The sequence below is a fragment of the Dermacentor silvarum genome, chromosome 1 (genome assembly GCF_013339745.2).
Source record: "Dermacentor silvarum isolate Dsil-2018 chromosome 1, BIME_Dsil_1.4, whole genome shotgun sequence".
Taxonomy (NCBI): Eukaryota; Metazoa; Arthropoda; class Arachnida; order Ixodida; family Ixodidae; genus Dermacentor; species Dermacentor silvarum.
Window position 1 is genome coordinate 396,285,329 of NC_051154.1, and position 24,302 is coordinate 396,309,630.

Genomic DNA, 24,302 nt, shown 5'->3' on the forward strand with positions numbered 1-24,302 from the left:
AGTAGGTGGTTTTCATATTCATTGCAAAAGTAAAAACTAACAAGTCCAGTGCATCTAATTAGAAAAGAGGCTCCTGATGGCAATCTTCAATAAGTTGCTATCCTCAGTAGCAGCGACAGATGTTGGAAGGTGCTTCCAAGATTTGGTGGTCTTTGGCAAAACGAACTTGAAAATAGACCACTGCGACAAAAAACTCCACTTTGTCCACGCGCGATGGCAAATACGATGGTTCTGAAATCAATTCACGATGTAGGGCTTGGCTGTGAAAGAAAGTCGTTCGAAAAAGAGAAAGGCGAGAAGTGTTTCTCCGTATTGCCAGGTCTCCAAGGCCAAGGGAAGATTTGATGAAGGTGAAACTCGACATGTGATTGTGATCCGCGAGAAAAATCGAGCGGATTTTTCTAGAGCATCCGTTTCTATGTTTTGGGGAGGATCCCATATTACTGCAGCGTATTCTAGCTTTGGGCGAATTGATGTTTCTTATAGCAATAATTTAAGATGTGCTTGAGCTTGGTTACAGTTTCTGCAAAGTGTGGGAACGGCTCGGCATAGAAAGTATTCCAGAGCACGATTAGCATTGTTGTAAACGTTCGTTAGGTGTTGTTGGCTTGCTAAGTTACTGGTTACCTTCACCCGAGGTATTTATAATTTCAGCCACGCTCCATTTTAACTCCAATGAAAAAGTAGTCAAAAGAACTGGAAAGGTGGAGAGGCGATAAATAGTCATGTTTTTACATTTGCTTGCGTCAAGTGTCATCAGCCATTTGTTGCACCAGTCAGATAAGTTTTAAAATTTCGATTGACAAAGAGAAAAATCATTTGTACTTATTGTTTCACGAAAGATTACATAGTCAGCAAACAACTCTATAGAGGAGTTAAGACCGTTTGGAAGGGCGTTAATGCAAATAAAAACAGGACCGAGGATAGAGCCTTGAGGAACACCAGATTTAACTGCACAGGGGCAAGAAGAACAATTGTTAACAGTCACATATTGAGTGCGATTCGTCGGGAAGCGCTCAACCCATTTGAATATGTTAGGGTCAATATTTAGTGTGCTCATTTTAAAGAGCAGTAATTGGTCGGACACTTTTTAGAACGCTTTGGCAAAATCAACCAATACGCCAATCACTTATCTATGGCGGAAATTACATTTTCGCTGAAAGATAGAAGCTGCGTTTCACACCAGCAGTTCCTGAGAAAAAACATCCTAAAGTAACTGAAAAACAAGTCAGATTCTAAAAAGTTACTAGATTGGTAAATATAACATGTTTCAGTAATTTACAGGGAATACTGGTTATAGATATTGGTCTGTAATTTAGTGTAGAATGTGGGTTACCAGATTTCCATACAAGGATCACCTTCCCCACCTTCCAGTCAAGAGGTAAACGGGATTACTTGATTGTCGGCGTGAAAACATGCGAAAAGAAGATTAAAGAGTACATTTCAGTATTGTTGAAAAATTTCGCGTTGATTTCGTGAGTTCCACAGCTAGAGGACAACTTAAATTTCGGGAATAAATTTAGAACGCCTAGGGAGTCAGTCGCAAGGGGATCCATTATACAGTACTTACTGTTCTGTAGCTGGAGCATTGAAACTACACAGTAAGAAGAAAAATACATCGCAAAAGTGCCGTTTAGCGCCGTACAACAGTCTTCGCTGTGCACAACTTGATCGTCAGAATCAGTATGCGATATGACCGTTTGCTTACCAGGTTTGATGATATTCCAAAACTTAGACGGGTTGTCAGCAGTGAAGCAACGTTTTGCTAACATAATTGTGCTTGCCTTTCTGATAGCAATGGGATACTTAAAAACAACATTGCAGTATGCCCGCAAACAAAGAGTGTCACTAGAATGCGTAGCTTGCCGAAAAAGTCGCTTTTTTTTTGGTAAAGAAGCTTGTTCAATTCATCGTTGATCCAGGACAATCGTCGCTTGTTTTTGCAGGCTGTTTCACTTAACTTGGGCCGAACCTTAAAAATATGCAAATGCTACATAGCTGGACAAAACCAAGATAATGTTGTTTGCCGTCGCTTGGTGTTAGTCAGATTTTTTGCACGCCACCTAATTAGAAAATTAGCCTTAATGAATGATTGAACTTTTTAATTATATACTTAGATGATAATTGTCAATGAGAAAATTGTAGAGCAACATGAGAAATTTCTGATACAGCTTTCTGTTGCTCAGTACGTGATACAAGCTACAATTTCCCAATATATGTTTTGCATTTTGTTGTTTGTGGCATTTCTGCAATTATGTAAATATAAGGTGTACGAAATGTTTCAAATTATGTCTCATTTTTATTTGTCTCGACAGCAAGCACCAGTCCCTCAAGAAGCTTCGTCTTCTCCTTGTGTCACTTTTGTATTGCATCCTGCAGCCTCTGCATATCCTACGCATTTCATCGGATATGAACAATTATCTATAACTATCACCTTAACATATATATGAAGTATGACTTAGGGCTAAAACCACTCAACACAATGTAATGTTGCTGGACTATGTCTGTTTTATAAACTATTTCTTCATCAAATATTACACAATAACCTGCTACTTTGCGTTCATACATATGTTGATGACTTGAAAACCGAAATAGAGTAGGCACAAAGAAGTAAAATTGAAACATTTACAGATTCATTCATTTCATGCACTTTGCGACGACTGGATCGCCCTTTCAGCTACCATAGCCACAGTTAATGATGGCTCATTGTTTCATTCTGTACCATTCTGAATTCATTAGATGAACGAACTAGTGGTATTTTGTTGTTATTTTGTCATTTATGCTTTAAATACTGTTGGCAGTTTGTTGCTATTTGTGCTGCTGCAAATTTTAAAATTCGTGGTATTGTGCATGAAACCATTACCTTGAGTAATGAGATGTGTTTACCTTACGTGTACTAATAAATAAATAAATATAAATAAATAAGTAATTAGCCGCGCTCAAGTTCTTGACACTAAGTCCTTTCAACCTGATATTTTTGTTCTGCAGTTCTTTATTAGTGCCCTTTCAAAAACACTTCCGCTCACTATGTTTTTATTTACCTGTCGTTTATGGTGCATCCAGAGGAAGGACCGAATCCGGATTTGCAGGGCCGGACGGCGCGTCACGTGACCTCACATCAGCGATTTGCCTCGTCCGGGAGGCGCGCGGACGGATAACGCCAAGCCGTTTTTCACATCCGGATTCTGGCTGGGTAAAGCCGCAGCTTTAGCTTATAAACACGCAGTGTCTGGAAACCAGTCCACTTCTCTCCTGCTCGAGGACAGCCGCATTGCAGTCAGCATCAGTACTTTGTTTGCTGGCGCCTGGTTTCTGTGCTTCATAGCTCCTGGTTTCGTTCACTTCTATGAACAATGAATTTGTGCGATGATGCCGCCTTTCATTTCAATCACATCGTGGAAGAGTTTCCCACATTGTGGGACCTCAGCCGTGCAGATTATGCGGAGACCGTCACAATCAGGGAATAGTGACTCTCCTGCAAAGAAAAAAAAAATCTCAGTCAACTGCTCGCTAGCAGACTACAAAAAAAGTAGGACGTGTACAAATACATCTGATATCTGGTTGTTTCAGAGCAGTAAATGAATAGAGTATCAGCGAAAACCAATCACACTCAGTGGTGTAGTTAAGTGTAAACAGATCAATATTATCTCATGCATGTTTATGCAGAAAGTCGGTGCCGACAGCACGGCCATACAAAACTTGTGCGAACTCGTGATACCCCTTCCACGTGAACCCTCCAGATCTGCATTGAATATTTCGGGCGCGATTGAGCTTGTACACTACCACACAAACGCACTTAAAGACACTTGTGTAGCGGCCTTCGATCAGCACCAAGCTCAGTTTTCGACCGATATACATTTACCACGGCGATCTCTGTAATAACTTGTAAACGTGTGATACTTACCTGAAACAAGGTACCGCAGTGTGACCTGCAGCACGGTGTAAGAGTATATTTCTTACACCGTGGTTTCCGCTGATATAGAACGGCGCATAACGGTATCCTCCCTTCGTATGCGGGGCCCCACGCGCGACAACAGTTGCAGAAACTGCTCTCTGTTTACACGAACCAGCCTCCGGTATTCGTCGAGGTCAGTCTTCAGGAGCTCTTCGTAGAGCAGGCTTTGGACCCCCAATTATTTCCTTCCCATCCAGTCTTTCCACAAACAACGCCGTTTTCGTGGAAACAAGTCAAAGTCCTCGTCAATCTCGAACAGAACAGCAGCCATCGCGGCCAAACATCGCTTTTTGCTGGCCTCCATTTTGTAGGAAGGAACTCTGAAATCAGTCTGCTGCTAGCCAGTGCAGAGACTGGGGTCGAGAGTAATCCGGCTCGGTGGCGTTGTCGTCTGCGAGGGCTTCATCCGCCGTGTGGATGCGCCTGCAGCCGGACGGTCCGTGGCATAGTCGTCCGCGTACGCTAAAAATCCGGATTCGGTCCTTCGTCTGGATGCACCATTAGAGGGCAACTCCGGCGATTCTTTCACCATGTCAAGGTAATGGAATTATTAGTTTCCCGAGATCTCCTGTCGCGCGCTTGACAGTAGAATTGTCCCGCAATTTCTGCAAAAACGTTAAATGGCCCAAAAAGCGTGAGAACGAAACCGAAACCTAACAGAGCGGCCGTGCGAACGTCTCCGTGTGACGTCACGATCGGCGCACCAGCGGGGAAGGCGCGCAAGCTATGCCGGTGTCGTTCGCGGGGAGAACCAAAGCGCCGAAGAGCAGACGCTCAGCTGATTTGAGACCACGTTGGACATACCGGTGACAATGTAAGCTGAACCAGCTTTTCAGATCTGTCAAACAGGGACAGCTACGATTCCGACGAATTCAATAGCCCTGGAGCGCCGTCAGCATTCGACCCGCCAGCACGAGAGTCAGCGCCCATGCGCAACATACCGTACTGCATCACTAAGACCATAGGTAGCCCTAAACACTGATTTTATACGTGCTGCTTGCTATTTTAGGTGTTTTACGCCTTCTCAGAGAAGTGTTTCGCGTACTCACAGAAAGATGTTGGTGGAGCACCACTTTCCACATTTGTATTCACCGGAAGAACGTCGTTGACAGTTCAAAGTACCAACCGGTGCATTTGTTTACACTTATTTGTTCATATATTAATTTATTTGTTGTACCCTAAGGGCATACAATGGATGAGAGAGGGGAGCGGCTATCATGGAAATAAATACGAAAGAAAGCATGAGAACCCAGTAAATAAAAAATCGTGGCAATAAATAAATGCGTCGCGCCACTGAAATATCCCGTGTAGACGCAGAAATGAAGAAACAGAAACGAAAAAAAAACGCTTAAACTGAGCAGATATAGGCACCCCCCCCCCCCTAAAAAAATAGAAGATGTTATTCAGATTATACTGCCGAGTGATCTGCAGCAATCACCAGTATCTGCAGTGCTGACTAACGAGCCAAGAAGGTGGTTCCAGTCATGGCATGCTTGAGTAACGAAGGATTTGGAATAAGTGACGGTGTCATGGCATGCGTTGCTAACTTTGAGTGTGTGGTATAGACGAGGTGAAACAAAGAAAGCTGTTATGATTCAATGTGCGTTCCATACATGATTATTGGGATACATTTCATGAAAGAGACAGAGGCGCGACGGCTTTTATACAGTAGCGAGTAAATAAAGGTTTAGGCTAGATTTTATGCTGGTTATGCTTGCAGTGCGATGATGCTCAGATAAAATGAAGCGAGCTGAGTGATTCTGCACCGCTTCACGCTTATTGATTAGTGTAACGTGACCGGGGTGGGGTGCCCCACTGGTGAGGCTTACTTCAGGTTAGGCCGAACATTATAAGTGAAGTAGTTTTTGTCCTTTGAGCGCTGTAGGAGCAAGTGGAAAATTTTGTTTTCGAAAACCAAGCATGCGATTGGTTTTAGATAAGATTGAATAAATAAGCAGTTTTTAGCAGAGACTGCTAGTGATGCGAACTCCGATGTATTTATAGACGGTATCAGAGTTTAGTGAAGTGCCGTTACGAGAATAAGTGGGATAGGGGGATCGACTGTGAGAGACTCATTGATTTACATTTGGCTATGTTCAATCCTATATTCCAGAATTTACACCAGGTAACAACGTTATTATGGTGAGTTTGGAGATTAGTAGTATGAGTGTCGGATGAAATTTTTCGGTAAATCACGCGGTCGTCAGCAAAAAGCCAAAGATAAGAAATTTCCTCAGGTAAATCATTCATTCAAATCATTTAGAAATCACAAAGATCCTAGAACTGACCCCTGAGGCACACCTGATCTTACAGGCGCCGCAGGTGAGTTAGCGTCGTTAACAGCGACGTACTGCGTTTTGTTACTAAGGAAAGTGTCAATCTAGTAAACCATTATTGGTTCAATGTTCAAAAGCCCCAATATAAGCATTGGCAATTGATTATTAACTTTATCGAAAGCTTTATAGATGTCCCATACATACAGTCAGTTAGGAACCCCGAGTAAAGGAATGCATGCAAGTCATTAGTAAACGTAACCAGTTGTGTCTCACATGAAAAATATTTACGAAAACCATGTTGACTGCGGTGAAGGAAATTACTTGAACCATGGTCGCTTGTTAAATTGGGAAAACGATGTCCTCAAATATTTTACATAGGACAGACGTAAGTGGTATTGGCTGATAGTTACATGCGTTATGCGGGTCGCCAGAGTTTCGAAGCGAAACCACCTTGCCTGTTTACCAGTCTTGTTCCATTTGCCTGTCATGAAGTTATTTAAGAAAAATACAATATAAAAAAATAAAAGAAAGTTGCCGAGTTTTTTTGAGAAACATTAATTAATTTCATCAGTACCGCATGATGGTGATCGCTTTAGGTTGCGAATAATTTGACCTATATCACTAAAGATTGAAAATGACGGGATGCATGGGAAACTACTGTGTACCAGGGTAAGATGGAAGATGGTATACTACAGAAGCGCTAAACGAAAGTGAAAATGTGTCATTAAGTACACAGGCGCAGGAGTGTTTAGGAACTGGTTCATTGATTGGTAAATTAAGATATATTTCTATCATTCTTGCCGTCAACATTATTCCACAAATATTTCGGGTTACACAATCGCAGAAATTTGGATCTGTTAGTATACCATGGTAAAAGGCTTATATACATATCAGTGACAGCATGTCGCAGCAACAATTAACATTTTTAGGAAGTTGATATATTTATCAGTGAAAAGCGCTGAAGGAGCACTTACACAATCGGGGCCGAGTTGTAAGATAAGATTGGCTCCCATAATTGCGCGAGTCAGCCTGTCACGATCCTTACGGACAACAGTACAAGCATCAAAAGAAGGCTTGCATCCGCAGCTTTTAGAATGAAGCGCCAGCCAACCATCACGTGCATTTTTCGTATTGTTTGTATGCTCACAGAGGCGATCGTTGAGGCACCGACCCGTCTGATCTATATACAGCTTACCACACGAAAGTAGTGTCTTGTAAACCACGTTATATATACAGCTGGCAAACTACACTCTGTGTTTTTATTACACATGCTCTTTTCATCAACACAGTGCCTTAAACTACGCAACTTGCTTAGTTTGCAAGACGCAAGGAAGACCACTTTAGCTTAGGACTGTGTGAAGATACTCAGTCACTGACATGTTTTTCCTTTGTCTGAGTCGCATTCTTCCCAGAACTGACTCAGCTACATTAGTGTGGATGTGAATTGGGTAGCAAGCATCGGACAACCGCTTTGAGTGCATTTCTAGACTGGTAGCCATCTGGTGAGTGCAAGTACTTTGACTTGCATTGCGGAAACAGCCGTTTACAATCCCTCCCTTTACGAGCTTAGAGTGCGCCGACTGAAATGGGCGGATGCGTTTCTTACTACGAGGGTGATAGCGCCAGCAAGTCACGCTAGGGCGAAAACACGTAGCTATGTCTGAAAACCTGATTGCGTCCTGTACGGGTAATTCATGCGCTAACAAGAGGATGAAGAGAATTTTGAAAACAGATGAAATACTTTGAACACGTGGGAGTGTGTCGTCAGAGTTAGTAGTTACAATTAAGTAGTGGTCAACATACGTAAAAACCTTTCAGGTATTGATCGTGGCCAAGCGGACAGAAATCTCTTTGTCAGTCTTGGCTAAAAATATGTCACTAAGGACGGGGACGATGCATGAACCCACGCAGATTCAATGCCTTTGAAAGTGATACGAGTTGTTCCATGAGATGAAAGTTGACTTAAGAAAAACAAAACAAGAGTGCCTTAAATGTAATGAAATGAATTCCACACTTCCCCTAAAGTGCGGAAGTTTTTATCCATTTCGAGAATGTGGAATTCAAGAAAGTAGAATTGGCTTTCTTAAGCGCAGAAACGTAAGCCTTCGCCGCCGATTTGCAGGAGGCCCATTTATTCACTCATGCGGACCTTGTAGCTGTGCGAGAGAGGCGTCCTTTTTTGTTAGATAATCAGTTCACGTTTCGGTGGTGCCAGGGAGCATTGAAAGAATTATAGACGGTTTTTAGTGGAATGCGTTTGTTGATAACATGCAATGCTTTATGCTTGAATACGTTCCACAAATCGTCAATTGGAAGGTTAGTTTGGGCTGACAAAAAATGATCAAGAAAGGTAGTACTTTCATTGTTTTTGCTGTCATAATTGTCTTTGTTATAATCGCTCATACGATTTGTGATCCTCCCTTTTCACGTTTATCGAATGCAAATGGTTATTTGCAGGACGTCATGATCACTGAAACCAGCAATGCGAGTTTTTTGTAATTACAAAAGCTTCCCCTTAGGCTCAATACAAATCGTGTCAGAAGTGCACAAACAGATTTGATTCATGTAAAAAAAATGTAGAAGTGAATGATGAAATGGTCCATGAATACAACGCTCAAGGTCGGGTGGGCGGCCAGGCCGAAGACCTGTTGCCCGGAGGGGGCGGAGGCAGCTAAAGTGAAGTCCTTGGCACGCCCATAGCAAGTGTGTCACTGTCACATTCGGGATTCTAGCGTCACAAAATGGGCAGATGTATCGTAGGGACTATGGTACTATTGTCGCCAGAGAGCGGTCACCGACAGGGTGAGTGCGACCCCGAAATGCCGCCTCTTTAACGTAACCTCCTATCGTCGTGTTAACGCACCAGGCAGGTCTGACCAACACTAGGTAAGAGCTCGTGTGGCCCGTCGGAGGTTTTCTTTTTGCCAGATCGGTTGTCCGCAGGCGTCTTCAGGGAAATGCGGAAGTCGGCGCGGTAGCATCTGTGAGTGGGTTGCCAAATCTGCTTCAAGGGAGACCCTGCAGGTGAGAGAGATATAATGAGATGCGAAAAGCAGGGAGGTTAACGGGTAGATATCCAGTTTGCTACCCTGCACAGGCGAAGGGGTAAGGGGAAACGGAAAGATAAAGAAAAATGCACTCACATAGAAAAAGAGGGAGACTTAAACACACACAGACAGAAACACACGCACACACACAAAGGAACTCAGGAATGTCGTAGTCGTTTAAACAGGTCGCTTCACCGTAGGAACTTCAGTAGCGCCTTCGTCGCCTTCTGGTCTGAAGACCGCATCAGGCGGTTCTCTAGGATCGTCTGCTAAGAAAGCGGCGGGTCGTCGAGGCGTGCCAACTCCGTCACGAGCGACTGTCTCTGGGAGCTGTAGCGGGGAAAATGACACAGAATATGGTGGATTGTTTCCTCGCTGCCGCAGCTATCACAGGCAGCACTGTCAGCCATTATGATGCGGCAAGCAAAACCATTCGTAAAGGGTACTCCACAGTCAGCAGAGAGCAGTTGTCTCGATTCGTGAAAGTCCCGATGGAATGCGTAGTCGGAAGCATGGGTCCAGGCGGTGCAGTCGAGTATGCCAGAAACCTGGAGCGGTATTCTGTAAGAGTCTACCTAGTGAACTGTCCATTTCGGTGGTCGCTGATTCGCTGCTGTTTGACGGGGAGGAAGGAGACTGGCTGGCACCTTCCTGCACATCAAGCAGCCGCGAATCAGTGGCCGCCGAAATGGACAGTCCACTAGGTAGACTCTTACAGAATACCGCCCCTGGTGTGTTCCACATGGATCGTGTCGCATCACGCGCTAGTATGCGAAGCTTTGTTGCTGCATCGGCTCTTGATAACGGAATCGGTTCCTTCAGAACATTTTCGTGAGCCCTCCTAGCAGCTTCATCGGCCTGTTCATTGCCCATGATGCTGCAGTGCCCTGCGACCAACAGAAAAGTGATGTCATGTCCTTGTTCTGCTAGTATAAAGGTGCATTATTTCCTGCAGAAGTTGGCCTTGTGGTACACGACGTAGAGCGGATAGCAGACAATGCAGGGCTACCTTAGAATCTGCAAATATGCTGCATCTTCGTGAATCGTATGAAGTGCGCTGCGAAGTGCAGCACGCTTCGCAGCAGTTGGCGTTGTCCGGTGAGAAGTTTGAAACTGAATGGTCGCGTGTTTTTCGGGGAAAATAACAGCTCCTGTAGATCCGTGAAGAGCTGTCGAGCCATCAGTGTAAATGTGAAGGTGGTCCTTGTATGTCTCGTGCAGCATGAGTAGAGATAGATGCTTGGGAGCTGGCGACGAGAGTCCTGCTTTCATTCGAATCCCTGGTACCGAGTCGAACTTTTGGGCAAGCCAAACACCAAAGAGGCGGTAGCAGCCACTTGGTAGGCGTATAATCTCGAGGGAGGCAGTCACGGTGCACCGATATCTCCTGGCAGAAGGAGGCTCTGGGCCGGTCTATCGGCGATACAGCGAGGTTATGGAAAGGGGCGCGGGAAATGTGCCTGATATGTGATCTGAGCACTTCCAATGTCATATGAGTTGTCACTTGGTAATATTGAGCTATCGCAATTGTTTTCGCTGTCGATGTGTAGCGCGGCAATCCAAGACAAATCCTGAGTGCCGGTTCCTGAGCACTCTCGATTGTGTGCATGTTGCGTCTGCAGGTATTGCTCAGTACAGGTAAACGGTACTTCAGATATCCGAGAAACAGCACCTTGTAGAGTTGTAACATCCCGTGTACTGACGTTCTCCAAGTTTTCTCCCTAAGAAATTTGAAAACGTGTGAAATGGCCGTAAGGCGTTCCTTCAGGTAGGCCACATGGGGACTCCAACTGAGGTCTCAATCAATGATCACCGCTAAGAATCTGTGCGTCCTGGCGTAACATTGATGGATATGGCGTAGGACGTTATTGGGTTCCGCGTAAACGCAACCAGCGCACATTTCTCAAGTGAAATCTGGAGGCCTTGTTCGCTAAGGTAGGCCGATAATGAAGTCGCGGCTTTTTGAATTCTCGCGCGCAGCAGAGGGCGTGTTACACCTGACGTCCACAGGCAGATGTCATCGGCGTACATTGATATCTGGACAGCACTTGGTCTGCGTTCCACGAGACCGGCAATAACAAGGTTGAATAGTGCGGAGCTCAAGACGCCACCTTGGGGAACACGACGGTATGTGTAGTGTGGAGGCATCGGACTGTCATCGGTCTGCACAAAAAAGGACCTCATGTGTAAGTAGTTGCGGATCCACCGGTACACTCAGCCACCGAGGCCAACCGATTCAAGAGCATCAAGTATGGTATCAGGAGCAACAATGGCATACGGTCCTTTTATGTTCAGAAACACAGCGACAGCTAGCCGTGTACATCTCTTTTGATGTTGGACGTTAATTGCCAGATCAATGACATCAACAAAGCAGCGGAGACGTAGAAAACTGGCCGTATCGTTTGGATAAACTTTGTAGCGTTCTATGTACCACTCCAATCTGGCAAGGATCATGCGTTCCATCACCTTCCTTACGCAACTTGCCAGTGCGATTGGGCGGTATGACGTGAGCTCTAGTGGTGACTTGCCAGGTTTGAAGAGTAGCACCAGACGGATTACTTTCTTGGTATGCGTCATTTTCCTTATCCATGCCAAAGAGTAAATTCACGATAACGGAAGTAGTAACAATAGTGCTTGAATTTAACGTATGTGATTCGATGTGATGACCTAAAACCACTAAATCGAGTGATCGTTTCTGCGGCAACTTTGAGAGTACAGTCGTTTACTGAAGAGAGATAACATGAGTGTTTTACGATGCACCCAGCGTGAGGATACTACAGAGACAGCTGCAGAACCTGTACATTGGTGCCTTACAACGCAGGGAAATACCTTTGCGCTTCGTGACAGGATATGACATTGTTCAGTGCTGTCCGTTCATTGCAAGCGACTTGGTTCTGGAAATGTTTTTCACCGACAGAGTCTGTCGCCTGAAGGAATCGATCCTTCCTTGGGATTACACTTACTGTTCAGACGATCATCGTTTTGGGCGCAAAAATAAAGAACTATTTATTGCACTGCTTCTACCACGTATTACAACGTGGGACAAAACATCTTTCTCCGTCATGCACGAAAAAGCTCGACACATTGATGGGAAAGCAATGAGCGTGTGCTCCCGTTTTAATATTAGCTCAATGTAAAAGCGTGGGCCCCGAACTACTGGCGCCATCTACCGGCTAAGCACCAGAAACTATAGGCAGTTGCGAAGGCGCCTTCTCCACGGCGCCTCCGTGCAGTTCATACACCTCTCACATTCTTCCACGCAGATCAAATTTCATTTTGGAGATTCATGTCGACACCACTACTTCCGATCTTGGCGCCTACGACGCGCCAAATTCAGTGGCGATCTCTGAGCTTACGGTTGAGTTGACGGTGTCTCATCTTATTGATATGCTACAGTGTACTATATAGCTACGCGCGCATATTATCGCAGAGAGTGAAATGAGTGGCACATCACCTTTCGCACTTATCTCTACGATAATTCCACAATTGCCGAGGGTCGAGCAAACTTCATGTTCCATAGCCAGGAATTGGGGACATTTCGTACAGTTTCCTTTTCTCGCCACCACGTGGCGTCTCGACCTTAAAGAATTAGGCTAGGTGACTATTTGTCGCCGCCCCGTTTCAAAGGGGATGCCAATAAATCATCATCATCATCATCATCATCATTCGAAATTCCCGCTATGACGTATGCTATGACGCACAACTAAAGAACGCACAATAAAATGGAACACACCCTGAAGCTGTCACTTCACCTCGGTGCTTGGAAACGAGCGCGCTTGTGTATCAGCGTTATCTCGAAGACGGTCAGCTACTTGCTGTACTGGCAATGAATCGACGGTTTCGCTAGACACCTGGCTAGACAGCTCGTCGGCATTCCGGAGAGACGTCTGACCGAGATAACGGCTCCCGCAAAGCCTCCGTTGAATATATATCTTTTTTTCTTGAGCGGACTTCTTATTTGTGCACCACTGTGGCCATGGTATTGCGTATACGTCAGGGTTATGTTTCATGGGTTTCCTATAGAACGGGCGCGATGCATTGTTTAAGAGGAAGCTTTATCTCGGGCCTATCTTCGATGCCGGATATTCAAATACATGTAAAATGCAGGAATGCTTTGATGAGAAAACCACTGAACCGATTTAAATGAAATATGTTGCATTTAAGAGAGAAAGGTAAATTTCATAGAGTGCAGCAAATATAATTTTTGTTTACATAGTGTAATGTTGTCCAAGAATTGCAGGATGTTCGTAAATTTTGAAAAAAAATAGAAGCATGAAGTTTACAAATCCGCAACTCAGCAATTAAACAAATATCGCGTTTCTATAAACTGCACTCGTTGGAGCATCAAAACCGAAACATTTCTTTAGCTATACCTTAAAACTTAAGTGAATTTCTTATAATGTTTGGAAGGGTTTTGCAAATGCAACATTCACAACTTAGTGGTATATTTCAGGATGGTGTATGATATATGATTGCTGTCCGCTGTGGATGCATTATTAGGTGCAGTGTACATAATTCCGATATCGCTTTTAGCAGCTGAGGTGCATTCCCTAGTAACGCAGAACGTCGCGTAAACGTTGCCTGATTGTAACAAATGTCAGGCAACGTTAAACAGCCAACCTCAACGTTGAATGTACGTTACCAGCTGTACGTTCAAGTGATGTCCAAAATAAATCTCAAAGCAACGTCCCAACAACCACGTTGTGTCAACGTTGCATGTAAACATCAATTTAACGTGTAAATGGTATCAATGTAGCAACGTTACAAAACAGCACGTTCCCAGAACGTTGCCGGATGTCACCAATATTAACATTAATGTGATGCCAGGCTGCTGTAGCATTTCGCATGTATACGTTCATGCAACTATAAGATATTTTCATTTTCAACTGAACATTCATCTTTATCATACAGTGAGGTATGGAGCTGGATAGTGGTTATGCAGTAATTAATATCTTCTAAGGAACACCATGTTAAATTATGTTTATTATGCTTCTCCACAGAGAAGCATAATCTGCTACAAATTATATCAAATGGCAGAAGCGTTCACATGGAAAAAATGCTAATTGTTGCAACGGTTCACCTATAGTAGACAAAGTTACGCATAAAAGTATTCCCTTCTTCCACACCAAATGCACAAGACTTTGTGACTGCTTGCACGCCACATGCCCCTAAAAGTGGAAACATTAAGCAAGGGCCATCATGAATAGGCACAAGCCCCATGATACGAGCTCCATAAAAATGCCGAACACATCCACACTGCACAGTGGACACACACAGATCATATGTACTTGTCCATATGAAAAACAGTGCATTTTTTTCAGTTCACGTATGGTTTACATCATAGAAACTGCACTAGAGCAAAGGACTATAAGCCACCAATACGGCTGCAAACACATCGTACACCAACGCACATTTGTTTCACACACCACACAGGACACATGCACGCTGTAGACATGTTTTTTTTAGGAGGAATCTTCGCGAGCCGCACGATAAACGCAGAAGGTACTGACGACAGGAGCAAAACCCGCGCACATTCAACAAACCGACACGAAAGGAAATGCGGACGATACGGGTGTAACCTGCGCCACACGAGCTATCAACCCTCGTGCATTTTATCCTTTCCGACTGAAACAGTCACAACGCGCACGGAAACACCGAACACTGCACATCTGTACCTCCGATATCGTGTCAACAATTCCTGAGGCTACATTTCATGTTGACGACATCAGAAAGTTATTTAAAACTAAGTGACGGCGTAGGAAAAGTAGGCAGCATCGCTAAACGTCATGGATTGGCTTCGAAACAGCTTCGAGACAGCCCAAACCGTTCAAATCGTTCAAATCATGCCACAGCGACGGCTTGATAAGGATAACGTAAGCTAATCTCGAAGGCCATGCTTATGCTGGCTGCAGACGGCGGAAGCTTTTTCAAAGGTAAAATGCGTTATAAAATTTCTTTCTACGCTAAACTATAGTGTAAAATATAGATTGTTCTACGGTTATTTTGTCTAGCAACTTCTATACGTACTTCTGTGTAACCCGGCACAAAATTTTCGTATGCGAGTGTACTGGTTAATATTTTTGTCACCACAGAGGCCACAACATTCTCACAAGTATGCAGGTGGCGCTATTGTTTTTCCTCCGTGTTTTGTGATGGCGGTCGTATGTGCGGGGTGCTACGAGCGTCGCGTTTGCTTGATCGTGTGTTTTTGTGTTTGCTGTTACGAAGTGGGTCGCAGTTAGCGTGCACAGAAGTGCCTGAAGATACCTTGTGTCATGCTGCAAACTCGCCGTATGCGTGGCGCGCCAGGCAAATGTGGCCCAACAATTTCATGCCGTGGAGTGCGGCCTCTTTGTTCTCGTTGTGGAAAGTTGGGTAGACGTCGCAAAGAAATAATGTGTGTTAGCGCGCCTCAGCTCGTCCACTACGCAGCGGCATGTATGCGGGGAGTAACATCGTCGACGCAGCACCGGCAACTTGGCGAGCGCTTCACGACCGCGTCTTACCATTCAAAAGGTAAGTAATCGTGCTGGCTAACTACACGCGTGTTGTGTGAGCTTCTCGTGTGTGCATAGCGTGTGCGAGCGTATGAAATAGAAGTCCCGCGACAACAGTGATACCTGTGCTGATGCTTGCCGAACGCTGGTTGTCAGCACTTAGTTACGCAAGTTTATTGCTTCGATGCGAAATTGAAAATCTTGATAAGCGTTTTCTTCCGATGAGAAATATAACGTTCGAAAATAATCGTTTTCATCATGTGCGTGCTGCGCGTGAGCTCCCGCTTTCTGCTGAAGCTGCATAATAACGACTCATTTGCCTCTTCACCGATTCTTATTGCAATGACGTTTCCTTGCTTACATGGCAAGGAAACTTGTTTCATATCTACTTAAGTGTCCAAGGAAACTCGTTTCCTTGCCATGTTTCCTTGCCTCTACGTTGTAAATAGTATCTGCTTACGAAGTTTTCAGTTTATGACAGTTTTAGAGAAAAAAAATACGCAATCACAGCTTGCTACTAGTCCAACTTACTTTTTAAGACAAGATGTTTTGACATACCTTATACGTAACTAAACATGACAGGGGAAAGTTAAACTGAGTCATGAAAAAAAAATGAATTGTTTTGTAAACAAACATTTCTTTGCTATGTGCTGCTGCGTGTCAGTAATTTTACTGTGATCAAAGGGTCCCCATTGTCAAGACATTCATCAGTGACTTCTACTTTGTGCTCTGTTGCCACCCTATATTAATGCAAACATTGTTTCTGTGACTATATTTAGATGTTCCATGCATGTGTAGATAATTTGACAGCTTTATAAAACTATGTGCGACTGCTATAAATTAACACAGAACTTATTTTATAGTGGTGAGGCTGTGACCCATAACAGTGCCCACATAACGGAGGAGCCACCAGACCCCTTGGCTATGCCTGCCGTAGTGCAACGTGTAATCTGGATGGTCGGGTCAGGTATGTATGTAGTGTAAGTGTTCCAAAAAGTTCCATCTCAGTATCATTCGTGGATAAGTTAATCGACATTAGTCAACACAGCTTACTAAATAGGCCAAATATTTATGCAACTTGCTGTTTATTTGTGTTCATAGCTGTTATGCACACCTTATTGTGTTCTATATAAAAGTAGACCAAGCATGTCCTGATGTTAAGTATTTTTTCTTGCATCAATCGCTTGAATGCAAGTTACATTTTAATTTTGCTTAGTACACACTCTATTCATCACTTTTCATTTTGGTTTTCTTGTTTTGAAACTGTTTCCTATGCTGTAGGGTTTTATTTCCGAATTTTTAGTGTTTACACTACACTCTTGTGCAGCTTCTGCGCATATAAGAATTCAAAGTGTAATGAGCCAAATATGTCATAGGTGTAAAGCACACAGTGTGCTTACCATTGTTTAACATTCCTATTCACGATTATTACTGTCTTGTTCCAAGAATAACTGCCACTGTAAAATACACATTTGATGAGCTTAAACTTCTTGAAATGATACATTAAGGCCAGTACTCACGGTGCGGCAGTTACTACAGTTCTGAAGTGTTTTCTAGTAAGCTTGCTTTTTTCTCTCCAATTTTTTTATATTCTTGGCAAGCTATCCCCATTCATGCAAGTAGGCATTGTAGCAGTTGCGAGTCTGTGTCCAGTTACATTATTTTTCTTTTTTTTTAAGTCAATACAGCATAGAACACATAGCTAACTTGTAGGTAGTTCATTGTATTGATGCTCTATTATTAAAAAAGCACACTATTTCGCACATGTTTGCTTGCTCTTGCCATGTTTGCTGGTTATTGCATTGTTGCTCGTCAAATGAATTTGATTTCAGCTACACCATACAGAACATTCTGATTGGCTTTAGTGTAATTTTAATAGTGACAATCAACCAACAAGCCCTAATTCTACAGCTGTCAAGAAGTATTTCTAATACTTTGGGGCCCCTTTCCATATTTTCTGTTTCTTCCTGTGTATTTGTTCAGCACAGTGGGCATTCGGTCTATTCATTCTGCTTGGCGCTGCTCAGGTCAGAATATGTTCAACCTGCAAGTCCAAATTATAATGATATGTGTACAACTTCATTTACTGGCTGGATGAATTGAAAACATTATATCTAATTCTAAGAGTATTTTTGTCAAAAATACCAGCGTCTAGAACAAGCATCATATGCACTGCAACTGTTAGTGTTAAGTTAGGTAGGCAAATATCTATAGGTATGTATACTTGTGCATGTACTTTGTACATATTGGCTAGTGTTTTAGCTACACGAAACAGCCTATGTTGTCACTACTCTCAAGTCAAATTTATGGTTGATGCGCCGCTTGTTTTTGTTGTGCACTTACACTTCTGTGGTGTCTTAAGCACTGTAGATGCCTGACAGCTGAAGTATTGCAGCACACAGTTTTAGTTTAGCGTACACGATGTCATTGCGTACGCTATAAAATAGCTGGTCATCACTGCGCATGTGCAGAACGCTATCCGACCGATAGCGTATGCATGCTATTTCTCAGATTTAGCATTACCGTCTGTGCGTGGTTTGCGTGGTTTACGTTAAACATGGCGGCGGTCCCCGCTGCCCGCTTCGAATTGAATTTGGCGTGGCTTTTGCAGAATTCGCTTCGTTCATAGCAAATGACTGTGTAAACAGCTTTCGCTTACCCTCAGGCCGCTTTGACAACAGTGTAATATGGTTAACCTTGTGGAGTTTTCGAGATCACTTCTCGTTTCGAACGACACGAAGCCTAACGAGGGAAACCTTCGAGATATGTCAGCGCCACCTGTCAGTGAAGTCGAGAGATAGGTGCGACGATGGCATATGGCCTCTGAGATCGGAAGATCTCGCAGGCCAACTAAAACTGTAATAAATGTGTGCTGTTTAGCGTACGCTGTACTATAGCGTATAGGCGTACGCTATTAGTTGCATATGCTATACTAAAACTGTCTGGTGTCGAAGCTAACTGGCCCTTACTATTGCTACAGTATGCCAACAGATACCTATCACCGTATTTGTGCATTTTCTGAGAAGCAGCCGTGTTTGCTAGGTGAAATTTGTAGTGTACTTATGAGTTTTCCCGTCAGTTCATGTAACTTTTCAGGATAGAATTTACGTGGGAAGGAAAAGGGTACCATACAACATGACTGCTGCTAACTGACCATTTATTTTGATGGAAGGATTAAAAATAGCAACACTGGATGTGTGGTTATGTTGTGCACAATTTCGTTCAGAGGGAAGGCGTAAGTTGTAATATAGAAGCATAAAATCACAATAAATGGTATTTGTGTAAAAAAAAATCACCGCATATCCACAGGGTGAATGATCATGAGTGGGCGAAGCTCCGGAGGGAATCATCGGTAAACCGTGAATCTTCTGTGTAATTCGCCCAGTCTCGCCGCACTAAATCAAACGATTGACTTCCACCAATGACACGCGCCATATGTGACGTCATTCCTATTTTATAACAGCGCCCTTCATTATAATTGCACCATCTCCCGCTTAAGGGTACGCTAGCACAAACGCGTTAGAAACGTGCAGTACTCTCTAGTAAAGGGGAGAGGCCACAGCTTCTTACGCAGCCGTTTACACATGCCGGAACATGCACCGCGTTTGCCGACGCCATCACATGACTGCTGAGAGAGTATAACCCCCGTATTCATAAACGCTCCTCGACTTGAACTTGACTTGCCACTGCCTTCAACGCGTTTCGAACGCGCTGCCAAAGGCGGTGGCAAGTCAAGTTCAAGTCGAGGAGCGTTTATGAATACGGGGGTAAGGCGGAGAGGCCACAGCGTCTTACACCAGCTTCTTACACGGGCCGTAAGCGCTAGCACAAACGCGTTAGAAACGCGCAGTCTTTCATTAATGTTGGGTATTTATTGTCATAGTGGTGCGTGTGTCCATGTGCGCTTCGTGGCGTAGTGGCTAGCGCCGCGCGTTCGGAAGCGAGGGGTCCCTGGTTCGATTCCGCGCTACGGACACAACTTTCGGAATTTTTTAGGGGCGAAGCTCCTTAGGGTGTGGGTCTGTCCCTCCTCTGTAGTATGTAGTAGTAGTCGTCGTAGTAGGTAGCCACCTCTACTTTTCAGAAGAAAAAAAATTCCGAAAGTTGTGTCCGTAGCGCGGAATCGAACCAGGGACCTCTCGCTTCCGAACGTGCGGCGCTAACCACTACGCCACGAAGCCCACCTGGACACACGCACCACGATGACAATAAATACCCGACATAAACGAAAGACTGCGCGTTTCTAACGCGTTTGTGCTAGCGCGTTATGGCCCGTGTAAGAAGCTGGTGTAAGACGCTGTGGCCTCTCCGCCTTACCCCCGTATTCATAAACGCTCCTCGACTTGAACTTGACTTGCCACCGCCTTCGGCAGCGCGTTCGAAACGCGTTGAAGGCAGTGGCAAGTCAAGTTCAAGTCGAGGAGCGTTTATGAATACGGGGGTTATACTCTCTCAGCAGTCATGTGATGGCGTCGGCAAACGCGGTGCACGTTCCGGCATGTGTAAACGGCTGCGTAAGAAGCTGTGGCCTCTCCCCTTTACTAGAGAGTACTGCACGTTTCTAACGCGTTTGTGCTAGCGTACCCTTAAGCGGGAGATGGTGCAATTATAATGAAGGGCGCTGTTATAAAATAGGAATGACGTCACATATGGCGCGTGTCATTGGTGGAAGTCAATCGTTCGATTTAGTTCGGCGAGACTGGGCGAATTACACGGAAGATTCATGGTTTACCGATGATTCCCTCCGGAGCTTCGCCCACTCATCATCAGTCGCCCCGTGGATATGTGGTGATTTTTTTTTCATAAAAGTAGACGTGGCTACCTACTACTACTACATACTACAGAGGAGGGACAGACCCACACTCTAAGGAGCTTCGCCCCTAAAAGGAAAGTAAATATGCGCAGACTAACTTCAATCACTTGTCATCTAGAAAGGATTCCTTTTATTTCATGAATTGAGGATGGGGTCTGGCTCGCATGTCTTGTTTATGTGGTATGCCTCACTGATCTCTCTGTCAATTTTTCAACGTAGGTAAAAACAGATGATCTTAATCCAGCCTGAAGTCCTACCGTGGCAATGCATGGCCAAACTGGACGAGCATGGTGGTCTTTTGAGTGAAATATGGGAATTTATTTGGCACATTTAGTTACCAGCCAGTCTGCTCTGTGTACATTTGACCAGGTGTGAAAGGAATACAGTAAGCTGCCTCTCATACACTATAGACAAATTTGGTGGTATCTTTAACCAAGCAAACCTCCCTTGCCTTTCTCAATTCACTTGTGGACTGTCGTGCATATCCTGCCTACTTTATTTTTCGCTGGAAATGTGCGTGTATAGCAGTCCACATGAGAATTGAGGCTTGCTGAGTTAAAGATGGAACGCAATTTGTCTTGTGTTCGTCAGGGGTAGCATAGTCTGTTCCTTTGATCATGTATATATTCGGTCAAATGTACATGGGGCAGACTGGCTGGTGCCTCAACATGTGCCCAGGAGAGCACCATAATTCACTCAAGGAAGAAATATGTTCGTGCCACTTGACGATGCACTGACACGACTGGTGCTACGCGCCAGATTTCGATTGTTCATCTATGGCAACCAATTGACCATCAAAATCAGTGACGAATACCACATTGAGGAAATGGGACATGTGTCAGCTGTAGAGATACAAGCTGTATTTTGGCTATCACTAAATGCTGAGAGGGTGATTAGAGACAGTTACTAGGAGAGCTCCTCATCTGGTTGGCTGGCACAAACTGTACCTGTTTCTGCACTGCAAAAAGCTGAAAGACTCTACTTGGGCTCAATGAAACTGCTCTTTAAAATAAATTTGAAACAGGGTAAGCTATATAATTTTGTGTGCAGCCCCTACACTAATGCCACTGGATGTACCTGCCATTTCTGGTTACATTTATCGCACGGTTAGACATACTTCTTCTTGCTACCAGCACTTATTGACATAAAACCGATGGCCTATTGCACAAGCAATAAAAGCACATCAAGACGCTTGGAGTGATGTCAAATTTAGGTAGGTTCATGTAAACAAAGCAAATTAATTGCTTTAATAAGAAAGTTGTGCAGACTGGGTGGGAATAGAACCTGGAGTGTGAAAGGAGCCCGCTTCCCTTATGCCACGGCAGCTCTTTGGTTGTGGCTGACTTAAAGTGTGCCTACTGCATGTCACACTGTGCACGTCGCATTGCAGCCTAAAGGTGCTGACTAAAGGTGCTTTCACGTTCCCACACGTAAACAGTCTTAATGTGTCTCTGCCATCTTTTATTGCAGGTACACCTAGGAAATGTTGTATACATTGGCAACAAGAACTGGGGCCTGCTCCAGTTGCATCGCCGGGATTCCCTGTTCTGCAAAGAACTGGCATAACTGATGTGGGGAGCCCTGGTGCTCGGCGTAGGACACAGGGGCTCCTTGTCGGTGCTTGAAGGACGGCAATGCTGTTGAGAAGCCGACATTGAGCTCCGATAAATGGGAAGCTGTGGGTAGTAAGTATCATTCACATTTTTTCAAGTTTGTTCTTGTAATGTTTGTAACAATACATGTATTGCGCCGAATTTATTAACTTTTCAGATGCATATCTTTCGAAATGTGGTGCCCCTGAGGAGAAAAAATCGTCTTCTCATGCTTGGTTTTGTCCGAGCCGTTGAATCGAGTGACAAAGTTTTTCGCGTTTAGGTAGCCCAAGAAACACTATCGTCTTTAAAAAGAAACAAAAGCAGAATTAACAAACCAGCTTATTTGTGGCTACTCATGAGTTGCATTTCATTGTTTAAAAGTGCCTGCGAAGTGGCGCTAACCTACTTATCAGGTCCAGAATTTTTGATTAACACCGCTTCCAAAAGCTTGCGTTCTAATTTGGTTTTTCCACGGCCAGAACTTCCGTATTCTTCATCTGCGGATAGCAACGACAACTTTTGCAGTGTAGAGCAATATTGAACCCTTCTCCCGATATGCAACACCTGTAGCGTAGTCGTAGCCGGTCGTTCAGGCACTGAATTGCAGTGCAGATGTAGGCAACGACAGAAGAGTCAAGACGAGAAACATGCGGCAACTCTTTAACAAAAAGCTTTATTTTTGTTGGCCCATGTTTATAGCCGTCAGTCACTGCATTGCACATGCGCAATTTGCACCCTTAGGAAGAAAGTAAACTCTGACAAGTGTACAGAAAGTGTGCTGATACGCACAGAGCCAAGTCGCGAAATCTTTTCAGCCTCAATTATTTTACGTGTTAGTTGATCACCGCTTCTACTGGAAACAGTACACTGAGCAAACAGCGGTTCACAGTCACACGAACTGCAATGACATTCAAGCCTACTGTCACGCACATTTTTTCTTAGCATTGTATGAGTGTTCTCTCAGCCGGTGATTGATACAGCGTTCCATTTGACCTATATACTGTTTACCACAAGGGAGATACAATAAACCACGTGCCTAACACAGGTGACAAACGGAATTTGGTGTTTAGTTGCAGATGTGTGGCGTGCTGTGACATTGCCTTTGATTACACAACTTTAGAATGATATGCAATTTTCTTGATATTGTGAGAGCTTATGAATGTAGGGTATGACGGCCAGTTTTATGTCTGTCAGATGCAGTGACCACATGACCTCTACTCTGAAAAGCGCATGCACCGAGTGGTTGCCATGTGATCACAGCATCTGACAGACTTAAAGTGGCTGACATACCATATATTCATAAGCTGTCTCACAGTATCGTGAAAACTGCAGATCGTTCCAAAGTTAAAGTTGTCTTCTTTGCACCTCAGAAGCTTATAAAGTTGTGTAATCAAAGGAAATGTTTCAGTGCAGCACACAAGTGTAACAAAAAGCACAAAAATCTGTTCGTCACCTATGTTAGCAACATGAATTACTGTGCCCCTCTTTCTTGTGGTAAACAGTACATAGGCCAAACAGGACGCTGTATCAATGACCAGCTGAGAGAACACTCATACAATGTCAAGAAAAACGTGCATGACAGTTGGCTTGCATGTTGTTGCAGTTTGTGTGCCTGTGTACCATTGTTTGCTCGGTGTACTGTTGTCAGCAGAAGCGGTGATCAACTAACACGTGAAATTATTGAAGCTGAAAAGATTGCGCGACTTGGCTCTGTGTGTGTCAGCATCCGTACACTTATCAGACAGAGTTGACCTTCCTAAGGGTGTGAATTGCGCGTGTGCAATGCAAGGAGTGACGGCTATAAACATGGGTCACTGAAAATAAAGCTTTTTGTTGGAAGTCAGCACACGTCTATTGTCTCGTCTTTTCTGTCGTCAATATCTGTGCTGCAATTCACCAATATGTTGTACCAACAAGTAAAATTTATCACTCACTCATTGGAACTTTCTTTCATCACGAATGAAATGTGGTTTTGGTACCGTGGTAGAGCATTCACATCATTTGTTAATTTTTGTTTTCTTCCAAGACTGAACTGTATGTAACAAGCAGCCGTGGCATTGCAAGGAAGCTTTATGTTAAAGGAATATATTGATACTAACGTCTTAACTGCTTAGCGCAA